At 40.1% G+C, this 5,403-nt stretch overlaps 1 protein-coding gene and 1 pseudogene across 1 annotated transcript in view; one reads left to right on the forward strand and one right to left on the reverse strand.

The window, feature by feature from the left end:
- LOC141434114 (discoidin domain-containing receptor 2-like) overlaps positions 1-5,403 on the forward strand; it is a 316,685-nt gene that overhangs the window by 84,509 nt on the left and 226,773 nt on the right. The window lies entirely within an intron of this gene.
- Positions 455-5,126, reverse strand: LOC141440281 (23 kDa integral membrane protein-like; annotated as a pseudogene).

The raw sequence follows: 5,403 nt of genomic DNA on the forward strand, positions 1-5,403 counted from the left end.
CCAACCCTATAGTGTGGGTATCGTGGATAGGTCTTTTAAAACCATTAGAGGGTTCTTAAAACGATTTTACGATTCAGTTATTTGTTTGCAAAATATTCAACTTTAAAGAGCAAATTTTCATTAAAATCGAGCGTCCCCCCTTCCCTCTAAAATCTAAACCGGTGGGTGGAAAATTTGAAAAAATTTAGGATGGTAGTAAGTATATCAAACTTACAAGGAAAACTATAACGGTTAAGTTTTCTTGAGAATTATTAGTAGTTTAAGAGTAAATAGCAGCCTAAGGTATAAAATATACCAAAACTATGGAAACCTAAAATACGAAATCCTTAGAAAAATATTACCAAATTTTTTCGTAATGGCTACGGAACCCTATTTCGGGCGTGTCCTACACGCTCTTGGCCGGTTTTTTCTGAAAATGTTAGGTAGATATTTCATTGATGTGACAAAGAATCTATTGATGAAAACATTGACAGTTTATTTGTACTTTGGTAAACAGTAATTATTTACAAGCTTAATTGTACTTATTCTACGCGTCGTGTATATCTAGGACTCCAGTTCCACTGTTTCGAACTTTGACCTCCAAGCTAACCAACCAGAGATGGCAGTCAGAATTATCTGAAACAAATAAGATTTTAACCTCATATTACAAATGACTCCAGGGGTTTCACGAAAGGGTTAACTCAACACACTGCATGTGTATCTAGAGCAAGGCTGGCCAATAAATTATTTAGGTGGGCAATTTTTTTTTAAAGGCTGAGGTGGTGCCGGGCCATGACTTTTAGAGGTATCTCATCCCAGCCTATATACATCCCACTGCTAGGCACAGGCCTCCTCTCGGTATGAGAGGGCTTGGGCCGTAGTTCCCACGTGGGCCCAGTGCGGATTGGGTTTGGGAACTTAGAGGTATCAATTACTAAAATTATACACTAAGAAGAAAGGATGGCCGATGGCGCGGGCTTGGGTTTGGCCAGCCTGATCTAGAGTTCACAAGGGCGTCGCAAAACAATTTTATCCTGTAAAGAAGTCGTATTATTAAAAAGATTGCGTGATTTTTAATAATAATAATTTATTCATAAAAACATCCAGTTACAAAAATGACAATTTATATGTATGTACTAGAAAAACTAAACTAAAGTAGGTAAAACCTGTGCTTTAGGATAAGCTGTGGGGCTGCTTTTGCAATAGGTTAGGCACGGAGGGGAGTAGCAATTGGGTAGTGCCCAGGGTTAAAAAATATTCTATCTAGACAGTCAGTTTATCACAAAATATTGTACACGCATTTCTTCTTTTGTCAATAAAACAAAAAATTACAAAGATTAAGCATATCAAAGTTCGGAGTGACGGCCTGTGACTACGACACGCCGTGTTAAAAATTGTCGCGCGGGAACTGTACCTAACTGGCTACCTATATTATAGGTAAGTCTTCATATTTTTTTCTTTAAATGACAAAAGACAGCAGCTGGTTTGCAGGTGGTGAGCTTGTGCAAGGTCCGCCCGGATTGCTACCACCATCTTGCTCGCTAATCCTGCCGTCAAGCAGCAGTGCTTGCACTGTTGTTTTTCGGCGTGGAGAGTAAGACAGTTGGTGAAATTACTGGCACTTGAGGTATCCCATCTTAGGCCTCTAGGTTGGCAACGCATATGCAATACCCCTGGTGTTATGAACTGTGGCTATATGAACGTCTCGGGTAAAATGCTCTTGTTGTACAATCTACTATTTTGTTTACTAGATACTTTTTTTCTCCGAGTTACCTGCATAATAGTGAAGACTAGAGCAGTGACGGCCAGCACATTAGCATTGTTGCTCAGCCAAGCCCAAGCACGGTCATACAGCCCTCAGGGTACGTGGAGCCCATGACACAGTCGAACGGGAGATGGTTCCGTAGTCGATGTGGCAGCAGCTCACTGGTATACGGGTCAACCGCCAGTCGTTCACGCTGACAGCGCCACAGCATTCGAACTGTGAGCCAACATATTTAAAGTTTATTGAACTGAAACAATAACATAATGCTCATCATCCCAGCCTATATTACGTCCACTGCTGGGCACAGGCCTCCTCTCAGAACAAGAGGCTTGGGCCATAGTTCCCACGCGGGCCCAGTGCGGATTGGGAACTTCACCACACCATTGAATTCCTTCGCAGATTTTTCCAGGTTTCCTCACGATGTTTTCCTTACCGCAAAGCTCGTGGTAAATTTCAAATGTAATTCCGCACATGAATTTCGAAAAACTCAGAGGTGCGAGCCGGGTTTGAACCCACGACCCTCTGCTTGAGAGGCGATAGGTCAACCCACTAGGCCACCACGGCTTTTTTCACCTAACCTAACCTAATGCTCACCGTGACCTTATTTGCAAGTGACGTTTATGCAAGAAAAGTGCGTTTTTTATCAAACAGCTGGCAAACGTACAGGCGGGTCACCTGATGGTAAGTGATCACCGCCTGGACGCATGGACACCTACAGTATTATCTATACAGTTCCTCCACTCCACACTGTAAGAACACACACAAATCACTCAAACACCACCACTACACTACACTGACGCTTTCCGAACTCAACCAGAGCTCATCTTCAGAGCAACACAATCGTTCACCATGGTCCGTTCAACATCCGCATAGACCATGTATCGCCTGATTCAATCAAATTATTTAAAGTTTATTTATTTGAATGTGTACGCATCTGATCGAAGTAACACTTATGTGTGAAGCTATAAGCGATGCTCACGTCTGTGCGAATGCCTCTGTACCTACGTGGGGCGGGGGGGTCGAAGTATGATCAAGCGTTGCACGACTAGGTACATAAATATATTACTGTTTTTGCGGGTAGCAAGGCCTTCTTCAAGGTGTACCACCATCTTATTCGGTAGTCCTGCCGCAAAGCAGCGGGCTTCTGCGTGTATATCGTGGAGAATAAAGCGGCCAGTGAATATTACTGGTACATGAGGTATTCTATCAGCCCTCGAAGCTTGGGTAGGGGAAGGCTGCAATAAATCTCTCTCCAGGCTAGGGTTACCAGACGAAAAATTCAAAAGTCCGGAGAAAAAGCCTGATTTCCGTCAAAAATTCCTGAGAATCTGTCGCAATAGCAGATTTTGTCTCAAACGTAATTTACCTACAATTAAAAAGGTCAATTATTATTATAGTAGGTACTGATATTATTGTGATCTCGGTTAATTTTATTTATGCAATTAATATGACCTAAGTTGATTTTTTAGTTACGAGTAGTCTCTATTATGCATAAAGATTAATTTTTGATTTTGTTACTTTTTAATAAAAAGATATTAAAAAATCCTCTATTTATTTGAGAATTCTAAAAATCCTGAGATTTCCCGAGATTTCCAAAATCTGGCCGGAATCCTGAGAAGAGTCAAAATTCTGAGTGCTCCGGACAAATCCTGAGATATTATGGTAACTGGTAACCCTGCTCCAAGCATATGTTATATACCTAGGGATCGAAGTCCAAAGGAAGAGCGTTAGTGTTAGTTGTATATATGCGTCCGAGTAGAAAAACTTAGATGACGCGATGCAGGGTGTTGCTACATTTTCTCACTAGATGGCGCTAGGAGTAGCTGCACTGGCAATATAATCAGCAATCCTCTAGTGTTGCCAGTTTCCACTCTACTGGTAGTGGTGCTCACTTTCATAAGCTGACCAAAAAGACACTTCATAAGAAACACTTACATCTCTGTGCAACTCGTCCCATAGCCTAGCGATGTCACGCCTTGATTCGTAGAGCTGTATACTGGCCACCATGGGCGCTCTGATCGCAGAGGTCGCTTCATCCTTTAACTTGAATGCGGCGATTGTAATGGACATCTCGAATATCAAAATAACCAATAGAAGGGCCACGTACTGAAATAAATTGAGTGAAAAGTTATTAAATAAGGTATCAGTAACTGTTTGTATACCTAGGTAAGTAGAGCGAAATAGTAGATTATTGTCGTGGCCTGGAAGTAGGCAATTGCTGGCTGAGAATGAGGCGAGTCCGTTTAACTAATACGAAGCCAGTAATTGCTATTCCAGCCGAGACTAATATAAAGCTTTTCTCAAAAATGGTGAAGGATAAAAATAAATTAGAATAAACCTTTTCTCTTCCTTTTAAAAAAAAACAGCAGACCTTTTTCCACCGAAAACACCACAAGCTGTTTCAGATCCAATAAAAAAAGTCTGAAGTTCCAACAACATAACTGATAGCAGCCATTTGAGTTGGCTGTATACATACGACTTGTGACAACATATCCATGGCCGTTTTCACTTTTTAAAAAGTTTGAGACTCGACAATAATAAATTATTGTCGAGCTAGCGCGCCTGCAATTTTTTTTAACTTTAATTTCTCGCTGACCATAAACTATGCACTAGCCTTCTGATATGCAAGGAATAATCGTAGGAAATAATGTAGACTTTTACGGACATTTTTGAGAAAAAAACTTTTTAACCGGCCAATTTGAAAACACACACACAGAGAGCCAGTACTTAGTAGTGTTGATGAGTGGTAGGTAAGGCTACAATAGAGAGATCTCTCTCTGCATATGTTATACCTACCTGGGGATCGACTGAAGTCCAAAGGAAGAGGATCGGAACGTCGGAAGTCGTATTATAATGTGTCCGAGTAGTGAACTTCGATGGCGCGCTGCTTGATTTGGAGTTTCTATATTATCTCACTAGATGGCACTAGGAGTCGCTACGTTAACTTTTAGGTAAATGCAAATCTAATTATTTAATGAATAAGTCCACCTTTGTACAATTATCTCAAAGTTTGTTGTGTTTTGTTTCTTTTCTTTTGTACAATAAAGAGTTTACATATTATGTACATACATATATACTTATATACAATTAAAAATAAAGCCTTTTTAAACGCCTACGTACAAATCTAATAGCATAGCACGATATTGTCAAACTGCGTCATACTAATGTGTTTGATTCGGGCACTTACCCCAGCGATGAAGTAAAATTTTTCTGATATAGCAGCATAATATCCGAGTACGGACACAAATAGTATTACGACGCCTGTAGCTACTGCGAAGCCTGGCAGTGTAAAGAACCTGTTGGTGATCAAGTCTTCATATTCCGTATTCTTTACCAATACTACAATGCCAACTATGAGGAGTACAACGCCGGTCAACTGCAAAAGAAAGATTTATTTACTTTTTGTAGCCAGAATAAACATAAAACCGGCCATGTAGGAATCCGTACAAATATGTGGCAAATATTAAGTTTGAATCATCGACATCTATGTACTTTACGGCATAGATGTTGATGGTTTTAATAGCCTACTAGCTAATTTGTAAAGCCTATTTAAGCTGTGATAGTTTTCTTTTGAAATGCATTAGCTTATATACCTACATATAACATACTACTATTATGTTTATTTCAGATTTTTGCAGCCTACACTTTAGCTTGTGGAG

Source organism: Choristoneura fumiferana, chromosome Z (genome assembly GCF_025370935.1).
Source record: "Choristoneura fumiferana chromosome Z, NRCan_CFum_1, whole genome shotgun sequence".
NCBI classification, from domain to species: Eukaryota; Metazoa; Arthropoda; class Insecta; order Lepidoptera; family Tortricidae; genus Choristoneura; species Choristoneura fumiferana.